A 14,578-nucleotide genomic window follows, 5' to 3' on the forward strand; every position below is an offset into this window, starting at 1 on the left:
GAAAAGGGAAATGAAAATATTTTTCAAATGTTAGAGCTGAAAAGAAATCTATAAGTCATCCGCTGAGCATCATCTTGACAGATGGCTAGAGCCAAGGCCTTGAGAGAAATGATGGACTTAGAGCAGCCCTGCACATTCTCAGCAACCTGGCCTCCCGGCGCCTGGGATGTGCTTCCTAGACCATCAGGTGACTCCTGGCCTGATTTGCTTGGCCCAGCCCAGCCCAGCCTGACCCAACCCAGCATGCTAGAATGCTGACTGCTGCAGATCCCTGTGGGCTGGGGCTGCTGACCAGGGCGTCCGGGTCGCCCTTTGTTCCCCTGCGCCTCACCCACTCAAGTCTGCCACTCTACAGATCTTGTTCCCAGCCTGGGTGGCATTTCCATGTGGCCCCTCATTTCCTGCCAAGAACAGAGCCGGCCTCTCTGATCCATTGGCTCTCCGCCCGGCTGGGCTGTAGGTGGCATCCTTGAAGGCTTTGGTCCTTCTCCCTCAGGACTGTGAGGGTGAGCTGCAGAGGGAGGGGACAGGGATCAGGGCATCGTTTAGGAGGCTACTAAGGCCAAGTTTGGGGAGTAGCCAGAAAGACGGTCCCCAGCCCAGACAGCCCCTCCCACCTGCCCAGACCTCTGTGTACTCATGCAAAGATAATTCAGTTACCCGGAATGGAGACTGCAGAGATAACCTGATTTAGATGCTGAAACCATCTGAACTGAGGAGGGAGGCTGGAGTGCAGGAAACAGTTCTTATTAACCCAGGAAGGCGGGAGCAGAAACAGGGAAAGGGGGGTTGGGTAGAGAGACATCGGAGGGCTGCCCAGTAAGGATTACTGTGGAGGGGTGGGTGTTGGCGGTGGAACCCCCACCATCAGTTCATCCTAGAGCTCAGTCACCCCTTAAATCCTCTGTGAATTCACTTTCTTCTAGGGTGTTAAGGTGGCCATCATCTGGCTTATACAGCCATCCTGGGCAGAGATAAGCTGAGAAACCTATAAAGTGTCAGAGAGAAAAAAACCTTTTCTGAGGTTTAATTTGAGTCATTGATCACCAACTATCCTGGGAACAAGTTATTTCAGTGTGAGCTGTCATCTGTGAAAGCTGGTGGCTTGGTTGCTACAGGACCCTCTGGAGAGGAGGGCTGCAGAGCACTCACGGTCAAGGTCAGAGGCCTGAGGATCCTCCCCCCTCCAGCCCCCTCCCCCCCACACACACCACTTCTTGCTTCACACCTAGGAGTCAGCAACCCTTTTGCAAAGTCCAGGGGGCACCCCCTCGTCCCTCAGCCCAGTTAGAACTTCTGTGTCTTTCTCACATCCTTTATTGCCTGGAAGTTCCCCCTGCAGTCTCATTCCCATCCCCCTGAACTTTGGAGGACAATGCATGCTCAGGTAGAAAGCAGCCTGATTTGCCCCTGGAGAGAAAAGGAAATGACGAAGGCTCTTAGAAAGCAGGACCCTTCGTGAGTCTCTATCTCTTTTCCTGGCATAGGAGATTTTCCTCTGCAAACAATTCGTCTTTTTTTTTAACCTGCTTCTTCCATATCAGATGAGTACAAGACAGTGGAGAAGTCGAAACCAGCCCTTGGGTGTTTTAGATTAGATTTGTAGACTGGGATGACAGAGCAGGACTCGCTTGGGACATGTCAGATAGCGTGATCAGATACCAACCTCACCAGAACGGCCAGGTTCACTCCAAGGGGCTGTGCCCCACCCTGGAGGAATAGCTGCCTCTGAGCAGGACTGAAAGCTTCTCCACTAACCACTACACACCAGCACTGAAGGAGTTAATGCACAGCCAGGCATTCTCCCTCCCCCTCCCTTCTCCCACTGGACCCAGATGAATAACTAGTCAGTAAAATGACCCCAGTGGAAAGAGTCCAGCACCAGCCACTCTGATCCCAGAGGGTATTTGTACTCCTCACAGCACAAATCAAATCACTCAGAGTGAGGGTGGGGCAGAGGGCGAGGAGTCTAGAAGCCAGTGTCCCTGACCCTCCACATGCTGGGCAGGACCCACTCCAGGCAGAACCTGCAACCAGAAAACCAAGGTTTTTGTGAGGTGCAAGAGTGCTCTGACCCACCTGGCCCCTGTGCATCTGTAATCTGCATTTTTTTCCCTAAGATTTTGTTCACTTTCGAAAAGAGGCATTCTCTGTTGGCCTGGCTCTCTGTAGCTTGGTAAAGCAGGAAGAAGCCGTTCCGTCAGTTAATCACTCACCTTAGCCATCCTGGTTGAGATGAGTTGGCCACCACCAGGAAATTGGAGATATCAGGGCTGACAGGCACCAAGACTCCCGTCCCCACCTCTCCCCTCAGCTGGCCTTGGCTGTCTGTGCAGCTCCACCCTTTCTCCATCCCCAGCTCCTGCCCAGTGGGAGAGTTCTGCCCAGGGCCTCTCCCAACACCCCACGGACTCCTCGGCCTGAGGCTTTGTCCTCTTGAAAGGCCTGCACATTTATAGGCCTCAGCTGCAGACTTCCACCCCCACTATTCCTTCCCCTGATGGCCTCTGAACACTCTCCTCAGAGGCTCCCTTTCAGCCAACCCAGGGGTGTCCATGGGGGTTGGGGCAGGAAGGGCAGGCTGACCTCTGGATTCAGAGAAACCCAGCCTGGAAGGGTCACTCAGGCTAGAGCACCACTCTCCTGGGGCCCACACTCCTGTGACCTGCTAGTAGCTCAGAGGGGCTTGTCCATGAAAACAATGTGGGAGTTTCCATTTCATTGGGGCCCACGATTAAGGAGGGGCCCTGTCTCTCTAGCACATATGTCCCGGTAATAACCTTCAGGCTAAGCCTGTAGTGACAGTAATCAGGAAATCCCACTTCCCCAGATCAACTCAGCAAGTGTTCCCAGTCCTGTAAGGACAGGAATAAAGTCTAACAAAGTCATAGAAATGTCAACTGGCTGTTTGAGTGGGAGGAGACAATGGTGGGAATACAGTGTCTTGGAAAAGCTTCAGGCTTGGATGCAGGCATCAGGGTCCTGGCCTAGCAGAACATTACCTAGGCACAGACCCTCCAGGCCAGAGGCCAGGCTCCTCCTGATGTCATGCCACTGGCCACTGAGATCTTCTGAGGATGGGTCAGAGAACTTCCTTGGACACTAGACATTGTTAAAATAATGGTCAGTGAACACAGCCTTAGAAAGCAAACTGAGAGCAGACTAAGGCGCGACGGGCCAAGATGTGATCTGGGAGCTCGGAGCACCAAGCTGGAGAAGCGCTCGTGTGCCCACAGGGCACAGAGGTCTTGGAGCAGAGCTCAGTAGGTGATCCTTCAAGGCAAAGGCAGGGATCAGGAATCCTAGCCAGAGGTGCCTTAAACTTCTCCCCAGGAAGGCTGGGTCCTAGGTCAGCTTGGTACAGTGCTATCTGCCATCTTCATGCCTCAGTGTCCACCTGTGTTCAGCTTCACTCTAATTTCCACCAGATAGCATTGCAGGTTTCTGGGCCCCAGGATAGCCAGGCACTCTTGCGTAGGCTGTTGACTCCCTATGAACCCTAGTTGATCTATCTATAGAGCATCTCTGATAGTACTTTGCCAGATTGTTTGAAGGATCAGAGGCAACAAGCCAAGAGCCCCTCAAATAGTTTTTTGCACCAAAACATAGTCAGTGTGTGTAAACTCTCAAGATAATATATTAGGTCACCGGGAAAGTCATGACCTGTTTTTCTATGATTTTTAATGCAAAAATGCATCATGACTTTTCCATGACTTCCCTGATAATTTATTGTATGTGGTATGGTAAATAATGTGAACAACATAATGAGACGAGAAAGGCCCACATCTCAGGGCAACCATCTTCAGTCACAGATGAAGCCAGGGGCAGTGTCAGCCCCTCCCCATCCAGCTCTGTCTCTACCATCCTCGCCCCTGCCTCACGTGTGCAGGACCCAGGGAGTCAGAGCCTGCAGATGAGTTTGGTAGTGGATGCAGCTGTGAGATTCTAGGGAAAGTAGAGAGAGGCAGGTGAACCAGGATACATTCACACAGACTCCTGCTTAGACTCTGAAAGCAAAACAATTAATGTAAAAACCCCAGGATGAGAAACTGGTAGTGATCCATCGTCATTGCCTTAAAGACCACATATAGGGGCTGGCCTGTGGCCTGCCAATTAAGGCAGCTGCTCCCACATGGCCAACTTCTCAGTCTGAATATCTGCTCCAGGAACTTGAAAAACACGCTGGGGTGTGGCCAGTAGATCCCATAGCAGTTATGTCACTGGACTCCTACATGGCTGACTGTGGTTCAAGTTCTCGACTTGATAGCTTGAAACTCATGCTGGGTGCATGTGTGTACATGCCCAAGATCCCAGGAGGAGAAAGAATTGCAGTGGAGCCATCCCTCTGGGGGGGGAGATCTCTCACTTTCCCTCTCACTGTCTCTGCCTCTCTCTCCAGCAAGCACACGCACCCTAAGGCAAACACCTTGATAAATAAATTAATTAATTAATTAATTAATTAATTAATTTTAAAATGCTGGGCATGTGTGTAGGCATGACCCAAATCTTGGCAGGATGGAGAAATGAAAGAGAAGGGATTATGGATGACCATGACCCACTGAGGGATGCTTTCTCTATCCTTCTCTCTCTTCCTCTCTCTGGCAAGCACACGTGCCCTCTAGCAAATTAAAAAAATAATAAATATTGGCTATGAAGTGCCAATTCAGGAATCACAGCTCTGAGAGAGATGAGACAAAAATGTCTTCTTGTCTCACAGCCAAGCCTAGTTTATGGCTCACATTTCTATCTAGAGCTTCTGAGAGAAGCAGAGTCTAGCAGACACTGAGAGCGGCCTGAGCTGGGAACTGGCCTTGCTGCAAAGAAGACAACCTATGTGTCCATGGCTACAAGAAGGGGCTGCTTTGAAGGCAGCCAATGGGCCCCGGCAGAAGAAGGCTTTAGACTGGCCAGTCAGGGGAGCTAAGAGTACTCCAATTGAAAGAAAAATGCCCTTATCCACCTAACTATTCTTTGGGACCAGGCAGAAAAATTGACAATGTTGATTCATTTAGCTCAGCAGTATTCAGGTCAAAATCAATCTTGTCAAAAATCCATCACCCACACTCAATAAGTAAGAAAAGGGATACAGGCTCCAGGGGAATCAATCACACCCCAACAGGGAGCAGCCAAAACAGATCTATCATGGCCTCTGACGGAGACTTCCATTACTCAATGTGCTATTTCCTGAATGTACCCTGGGGACCCTGCCCAAGGTCATGGGCACCAGCCTCAGCTCTAAGTAGCAGCCAGAACGAAGATGGCCCAAGAGTGGGTCGTCAGTCTACTGGTCATCTCTCTGCAACCAGGACTTTTTAAAGCCTCACATAGATTTATATATGCTTACTTTTGACAGGATCAATACTCAGCTGGCTGGCCTGGCCTTGCAGAAGTCATTTCATCTATCCCTTAACTTCAGGAATCACCATCATTTAACTCTCCTGCTGTCTCCAAATCACTACATTTGCCTCACCTCTGTAAGAAAAAGAAGCAATAGCTTAGCAGCTTCTCCACTGTATCAGGCTCAGTCTGCTTTGGGGCCTTGCTGAGAAAAGCAGAGTGACTTCTGCAGAACATCTCAGTCTTAGGAAACCACGAAATAAAGGCCAAGATTCAACATCCTCTTTGTCCCTGGGCCTGGGGGATGTTTTATAACATCCCACAAGACTGATGTTATAAAACCCTAACTCCCCCAGACTCAAAGGAGGCATGTGAGTGGGGCTGGAGAAATTTAGGCCAACTGGGCACTATTTAGATCATGGAGGCATCACTGTCTTGCATGGATTAATGTAAGAACTTACTGGGTCTTTTTCAAGAAGTTCTAAGAAGGGGTTGTTTCTCATGAGAATGGGTAGTTCTATAAGGAAGATGACTGTCTCCAACTCTCTCCCTGCACACACCTGCCATCCTCTCTACTTCTGTTCAACATGCTATGCTGTTGATCCACACCTTTGGACTCTCCAGCCACCAGAATCATGAGTCAAATAAACCTCTATCCTTTATAAGTCATGGAGTCTCAGATATTTTTGTAAACAACACAATGGTGAACTAAGATACTATCATAAACAAACTCTAAAAAGTGTTAACATTATTCACTCTTTGATTTACTCTTTCATTCACTTACTCGGCAAATACTTATTGACTATTCTAGACCTCTTTTAATGCTGGAGGGGTAATGTATATACTGGAGAGGGGAAGAAAACTTGTCATCGAACATGGTAATTGCAAACAATAATAAATAGCCATAAATAACTTTTAAAACAGGAAAATAATTAGACAGTCACTGAGATCTCATGGGAAAATATTTAAATTTGATTCACTTAAGGTGTTTCTTGAGTGGAGGACATTTGAGTTGAACCCAAAATAGTATGAAGGAGTCAGTCATGTGGCAATCTGGAATGAGAACAGTCTAGCAGCGACAATGTGAAAGACTGACCATGGGCAAAAAGGGACTTAAAGGGGGACCAAATGGGTGAATGGCACAAAGATGCAGGGAGGGGTCAGGTGAGGCAGAACCAAGAAGGCTAAGGCAGGACATTGGATCTTCAGTGTAGATACAAGAGAAGTGATGTTGTCTGATAATACTTTTTTTTTTTTTTTTTTTGGAGAGGTTTTTTGCTGTAGGGCGCGTGCGCTCGCCAGACAGAGAGAGACATAGAGACAGAAAGCGAGAAATCACCCCCCAGGGGGTATGGTCACGCCACAATCCCTTCTCCTCCATTCTCCTCTTGGGATCTTGGGCACGTACGCACACGCACCCGGCGTGAGTTTTAAGCCACCGGGTCCGGGACGCGAACCGCGGTCGACTACGTGGGAGTCCAGCGACATAGCCATTACGCTAACTGCTGGTTCCTCTGATAATACATTTTGAAAAGCTCGTGCAAAGTGTTGTTTGGAGAATAAACTGAAGAGTAGACTCAAGAAGATGAATTAGGAGGCTTTTTAGAGTTTAGGTGAAGATGGTGACAGTTTTGTATAGAGAGGTAGTGGTCGGTATAAAACTACCAGCAGAAGGTAGTAGAGTATAGAAAATATTTTGAAGGTATAGAAAATAGTGTTTGCTGGGCCAGTGGTGGTGTGGTGGTTAAGATGCTGGACTCCCACATGGCCGACCATAGTTCAAGTCCCAGACCTGGTGGTTTACTTTCTCACTTTCTCTCTCTCTCTGGTCAAATTTTTAAATAATAATAATAACGATGATGATGGTGATTAATAAAGTTAAATAAAGTAAGTCTTTATAAAAAGAAAATAGAGATTTTTTGATGAATTAGATACGGAGGATGAAAGAAGAGAGGAATCAAGAGTTTCTCCAAAATTTCTATTTTAAACCACTGGATAGATGGGATGCTCACTGTTGCTACAGGGACTTCGAGGAGGAACAGGTTGGGATGGGTAAATGCAATTAAAGCTCTGTTCAGTTGAAATGCATATTAGACATCCACGTGGAGATGTCAAGGATAAGAGGTTGGACTTGGGAATCATCAGCTAATGGGTATTAGAGTCGCAGGACTAGATGCGACCAGGCAGGAAATAGTGTAGTAGAAAAAGGCAGAAGGGGAGGACAGAGCAGGGAGCTCATTTGGAGGAATCCAGGTCTAAAGCCCTCAGCCTTTGGAAGTATATATGTTCTTCCAGAACAGAACCACATGAGTAAGGTGTGGGAATGGAGATTGGAAGCAATGGGTTCTTGGGGAAATGACCCTTGGAAGAGAGGGGAAATGGTTACCTTCTGAACACATGTAGGGTGCAAGTTACAATGGACCAGCCCATCCTAGAGAAAGGCAGGATTTTATCATTTGCAGACATATGCCTCCTGGGTGAGTATTTCTAGGAAGTAGGTCACAGCAAGCCCCTTATGCCACCAATGTATGAATACTCTGAGATGGAGGAAGAAGGGAAAATGGAAGGAGGAAGGTGAATTTCTGCTCTGAATGCAATGCGGCTCTGTTCCAGGGTGACCCACACTTTATCCAGGTGTCCTGAGCCTGCAGTACAAAGGAGGACATATTAACATGGTTGCCCAAAGGCTTGCTGATTTCCAGAACCGCAGGTCCCAACCCCTTTGTCAAGAGCAGCATCTCACATGGCCGACCATAGTTCAAGTCCCAGACCTGGTGGTTTACTTTCTCACTTTCTCTCTCTCTCTGGTCAAATTTTTAAATAATAATAATAACGATGATGATGGTGATTAATAAAGTTAAATAAAGTAAGTCTTTATAAAAAGAAAATAGAGATTTTTTGATGAATTAGATACGGAGGATGAAAGAAGAGAGGAATCAAGAGTTTCTCCAAAATTTCTATTTTAAACCACTGGATAGATGGGATGCTCACTGTTGCTACAGGGACTTCGAGGAGGAACAGGTTGGGATGGGTAAATGCAATTAAAGCTCTGTTCAGTTGAAATGCATATTAGACATCCACGTGGAGATGTCAAGGATAAGAGGTTGGACTTGGGAATCATCAGCTAATGGGTATTAGAGTCGCAGGACTAGATGCGACCAGGCAGGAAATAGTGTAGTAGAAAAAGGCAGAAGGGGAGGACAGAGCAGGGAGCTCATTTGGAGGAATCCAGGTCTAAAGCCCTCAGCCTTTGGAAGTATATATGTTCTTCCAGAACAGAACCACATGAGTAAGGTGTGGGAATGGAGATTGGAAGCAATGGGTTCTTGGGGAAATGACCCTTGGAAGAGAGGGGAAATGGTTACCTTCTGAACACATGTAGGGTGCAAGTTACAATGGACCAGCCCATCCTAGAGAAAGGCAGGATTTTATCATTTGCAGACATATGCCTCCTGGGTGAGTATTTCTAGGAAGTAGGTCACAGCAAGCCCCTTATGCCACCAATGTATGAATACTCTGAGATGGAGGAAGAAGGGAAAATGGAAGGAGGAAGGTGAATTTCTGCTCTGAATGCAATGCGGCTCTGTTCCAGGGTGACCCACACTTTATCCAGGTGTCCTGAGCCTGCAGTACAAAGGAGGACATATTAACATGGTTGCCCAAAGGCTTGCTGATTTCCAGAACCGCAGGTCCCAACCCCTTTGTCAAGAGCAGCATCTTCTCAGGAGCCACAGCTGTACTCAGTCTTCATATTCTGCCTGTCACAGCACCCCACTCCCACCCTGGAGGAAGAAGCTCCCTGCCTCCAGTGTCTTCCATGCTTCCCTGCCAGGGCACCATGCTTCCAAAGCTGCAGTAGACCAGGAACCACCTTGAGCAAGATGGAAAGCATGCCCCTTTTCCTCTTTTCAGGTGCTATTGTCATGAGGGAGGGGGCTTCGCACTGATCCAGCGGTTCATCACACCCAGCCACATTCCAAATCCCTTCTAGGATCTGGTCAGAGCACTGGAAAATTTGAGATGCTGCATCTGTGTCCCCAGTACCCACCACAGTGCTGCCCAGTACACCATTAATAGTTGATTGAGTGGACAAATGGACAAGCAGCCAGACATATGCACAAGGGAAGGGGACCACTAGAGAGGGGTTAAGGAGGGTATAGGAGTCCTTGCCTAAAGAAGGACAGCCATGGGTAGGCAGGCAGGACTGCAGGTTAGCTCACTGCAGGAAGCAGAGGGGTCCCAGGCAGGATGTCAGTCTGAGGGCAGTTCCTTACTCCCCGCTCCTCCATACACCTGCTTCAAGAATGAGGAGAAAGCCAGTAAAGGGAGCCATGGGGAAGTAGGCAATGATCTGCTCTCAATTTCACAGCTGGGTGGGTTGGGGCCATGCCAAGGGAGTTAGTTTCTGGGACAGTAAAAAAGCTTCAACTTCTCTCTTCCTGTCTGGTTGTGAGTCCAGCCTGGGAGTCCAGATTCTGGTGTCCACATCACAGGCTCACTGCACTGTGGCCTCCACCTCCTCAGGTACTCTCTGGTTCCAGACTCATGACTCCACTTCCCAGTGCAACCCACCAATATGGCTACTTTTAAAGACACTTGTAATATTTACAATGACAATCTCAATTTATTGGATGCTTTCTGAGTGCTACGTGTAGGCTCTGTCATTTAGTCTGAATGCTGATCTTATGAGCTGAGTACTATTATTCTCTTTTCACAGATGAAGAAAGTGGACTTCAGAAAGGTTCGTTTGATCAAGGTCTCATAGCTAGAGCCAAGGTTCTAACCAGATATGCCTGACTTCAAATTGCATACTCCAAACTATTATGTTACATTTATTCCCAGGGTAAATAAATCATCCCATACCACATAAAGTAGCTAGGGAGGGAAAAGTAAGATCTAACCTGCAATCCATTGGGCACGGGGCACATGAGTTATATAATCTATATGAATGAATGTGCCCTGCGTCCATCCAATCATAAAAGCACTGTCAGACACTGCCCCTACATCCTTGGGCATTAGACCAATTCTCCTTCCCCCATGCAACATCTCCAGTCCTATTGGGCATAAGGAAGTAGATGGGCATTCTTCTCCTAGATCTGAGACCTGATATCAACTAAGGCCTCTTTTACCCTTCTTCCAAAGACAGACAAAACAATTGGGGTGTAGAAGAGAACTGAAAATCCAGGCACATCCCCAAGGGTTAGAAAGGTTACCAGATTCCAGGTTGGTTGCATATGCAACCACCTTCGAAAAGAAGTAGTCCATGGCTAGCATTTAGGTACTACACAGGAAGTCAGATCCTACATGATTGACTGAGCCAGGTGCATGTGCACACACCTTGGTTCCTGATAGGATGGAGAATTGGAAGAATGTATTTGGTGGTATGAGACCAGCCCTGTTGTGGTTTCTCACTCTCTTTTCTCCCTCTCATGCAAGCACGCTCAGGAAAAATAAATCCAGCTATCTTCATGTAGCCAGCTTAGCCCACTTCATCCTGGGAGGCAGTGGCCCCTCCAGTGTCCCTCCGGCTGAATCTCTCTAGATCCCTGCCAGGTAAGTACACTCAGTCAGGTTCCCCCAAAACCTCCTGGACCAATTATCATTGCCCTACTCTGTTCAGGGTAGGGAAGTGGTGGCTCTTAAATCTGCATTCTGCCTGTGATCCTGCCCAGAGCCTTCCACTTACGTTGCCTCTTAGCTGCAGTCGCTCTGTTCCTGGGGCACTCCTGCATCTTAACTCCAGGTCAGCTCCAAGGTTGTCGTGATACCTGGCTTACTCATCCTGAAGCTCAGATCCCCACAGAGACATTAGAGTGGGCACCCACCTCCAGAATCTGGAATCAGATAACAACGCCAAGATACCTAAGAAAACCTGAGGTTGGTCTATGTTATCGTCGGCATGCTTTGAACTGCAAGTCCCAGAAAAACTTGACTAACTATGGCTTAAGCCAGTGCCTTTCTGACATTAATGTGCATTAGAATCACATGGAGGATCTTTGCAAAACGCAGTTTCTAATTCAGTAGTTCTAAGATGAAATCCGATACTGCATTTCTCGCAAGCTCCCAAGTGATGATGAGGATGCTTATCCAGGACCCACTGGAGTAGGAAGCTTTTAAAAACTTAAACCTCAAGGGTAGGTATAGCTTATTTATTTATCTATTTTTAAAGACTTGTTTCCTTTAACTTTATTTATTTTATTTGTTTCAATTTTACCAGAGAGGGACAGAGAGAGAGAGAGAGAGAAAGAGAGAGAGAGAGAGAGAGAGAGAGAGAGAAAGTGAGAAAGCAAGTCACCAGGGCCGGGACTCGCACCGCAGTCAGACATCCCAAGTGATGATGAGGATGCTTATCCAGGACCCACTGGAGTAGGAAGCTTTTAAAAACTTAAACCTCAAGGGTAGGTATAGCTTATTTATTTATCTATTTTTAAAGACTTGTTTCCTTTAACTTTATTTATTTTATTTGTTTCAATTTTACCAGAGAGGGACAGAGAGAGAGAGAGAGAGAAAGAGAGAGAGAGAGAGAGAGAGAGAGAGAGAGAAAGTGAGAAAGCAAGTCACCAGGTCCGGGACTCGCACCGCAGTCAGCCATGTGGGAGTCCAGTGCTCCTGCCGGGCCCGGTATGGCTTATATAAAAAGCCTAGAGCTAGATGGCCCCAGGATCAGCTCAGCTCTCAGCAATGTCTTCTCCAGGCTTTGACCATTCTCAGCTCTGCCACCCTAATCTTCACGGCATGGCTGCTAATGCTCCAAGCATCACATCCTCACAAATCAATGTTCCACACAAGAAGGGTGGGTGCAGTGGCGGGATTTCCTGCCTTTAGTTTTCCTATTTTCAGGCAGTAAAATGTCTGGATCCCTCCAACTTTGTCTTATAGCTCATTGGTTAGAATTAGGGCCCATTCTTAGACAACTCATTATCACCAGAGATCAGACGGCCTTGTCTGGCTTATGCCAATTACGATTTATCCCCTGAGACTGGGGCTATTTCCACCTGAACAAAAATCAGCACTCTACCAGCAGGAAAGAAAGAAAATGGTTAAAATGTAGGCAGCCAGGCTCCTAACTGGCTTTGTCCTTCTCTTGGGGGATGCCTTCAGGTTAAAGAAGAGAATGGGGGAGATGCCATCATAAACAAAAATAAAAAAGAGGAAGAAGAAGAAGAAGAAAAAGAGGTTTTGGTGAGCAGAGTGGATCTGAAGAGAAGACACCAGCACCTTCTTCATGCTCACTGAGATGTTGGGAGGGCCACATGTGCTAATGCACCGAAAAGCAGTTTGTAAACAGCAAAATGCCTCTGGAGTACCAGTAGTTGTGTCATTCTTAGTCCTGTGAAATGTGGGGAGAAACGGAAGCAGAAAGAATGTCCTCCACAGCCTGTCCCCCCAGCCAGATGACCTCTGTGACCCTGGTGGGAATTTTCCCTCCTCCTAATTCTCTTCCTCTTTGTTGATTGTAACTGCCTGGGGATCAGCTGACGCTGCTGGCAGGGCTGGGTGGGCTGGCAGGAGGCTTCTGCTGGATAGAAAGAGCCATTTGTTGTGAGGCAGGGCTCCTGTGCCCCAGTGGTGAGAAGTCGAAGAGCCAGAGGCCAGAGGACACACTGGGTACGCTGTGTCCTCTGTGGAAGACCAGACCCTTTGGACACAGCCTCTGTGGTCCAGTGCCTTTTCACATGCTGTTCCTTTCCCCCAGGATGCTCTTCCCTTGCTCACAGCTGGTGTCTGGCTCCCGCTCAGCTTAAATATTGCCTCTGCAAAGGAGTCTTCCTTGGCCCCCAATCTAAAGCAGCCCCTCCACCTACCTCCTCCCCGTTCTCTACTTGTTACTCTGACAATAGCTAATTTTTCTCCCTCAGGTCTTTCATCACAATTTGGAGTTATTGACTGGTCTATTGTTAGTCAGTCTGAACCTCCTGAGAGCAGGGGTGACTTCCATCATGGTATCACTGACTTAGCCCAGAGCTCAGTGCATAGTATTCACACAGTAAATATTTGCTGAATGAATGAAAGCATAAACGAATGCTCAAGTTCTTGGACAGAAAACTCAAGATTCTCTGGCCTTTGAACTCTAGGACTTATTTGCACCAATAGATCTCTGCAGTCTAGGGCCTTTTTTCTTGGCCTGGGAGTTATACCATCAGCTTCCCTGGTTCTGAGGCCTTCTGACATGGACTGAGCCATGTTACCAGTTTCCCTGGTCCTCCAGTTTGCAGACAGCCTGTCGTGGAACTTCTCGGCCTCCAAAATCTTGGGAGTTAATTTCCTTAATGAATCCTCCGCACCCTTCCTTGTGTTTCTCTGTTCATCCATCCATCCTATTTACTCTGCCTCACTGGAGAGCCCTGTTTAGTACAGAAGTCCACCCTACCTGATGGTTGGACAGCTTCTGGAAGGTACCGTTTGCCCAAGGAAGACACACCATGTAGGTATCACCCCCTCTTACATGGAAGCAGAAAATTGCCTCTAGGTTAGCTCCTCTGATCTCTGATGTTCCAGTTTTTACTTTCAGAAACCCCATCAGTTTCAGAGGGGTGAAAGTGGGAGTGAGATCAGAGACTGGGATCCTAGGCTCTGGGTCCCAGTTCACTGGACCATGTGATGAGTGGGAAATTGACTGGAATGCCAAAACCATGACCCAGAACACAAACTCATTCCTGGAAAGACCAGCGCTCAATGGCAAGGTGGAGCTGAGAGAAACACCAATCACTCACACCTGGCTGAAGTTCACTTAAGCTGTCCTAGTGGCAGCTTGAAAAGATTTCCGGTGCATCCTGTCTGGTCCAGAGTGACAGGAATAACCACCCAGGTCAGACAGCGCACAGAAGATCAATCAAGCAGCAAGCCTTAGAGAAACACAGGGAGCTACCCCACCCCCACTCCTGCTCATCCTGACTGGAGTGCAAGGAAATCCATTTAGTGACTTTATGCAACTCTACCTATGGCATTGTGATATTAGCCAATGCCAATAAGCACTGCATTAAATAAGAGTAGAAGGAAGCAGAGAGGGAGAGCACATAGCATCCAAGCCTTTAGCTATGGCAGTGTGTGTGTGTATGCATGCGTGTTGGTGTTCAAGTGGGCAGCCTACGTGGAGTTAAGTTAAAGGAACAAAGAGGAACAGGGGCTTTTGTTGGACAGGTATGTGTTGGATGTGTGACTGTAGACTACTTTTTGAGAACCTTGTATTTACTGAGCTACTCACCTGCCCATTCATTCATTCAATATATATTGAGCACCT

This window comes from Tupaia chinensis, unplaced genomic scaffold (assembly GCF_000334495.1).
Source record: "Tupaia chinensis unplaced genomic scaffold, TupChi_1.0 Scaffold000311_2, whole genome shotgun sequence".
NCBI lineage: Eukaryota > Metazoa > Chordata > Mammalia > Scandentia > Tupaiidae > Tupaia > Tupaia belangeri.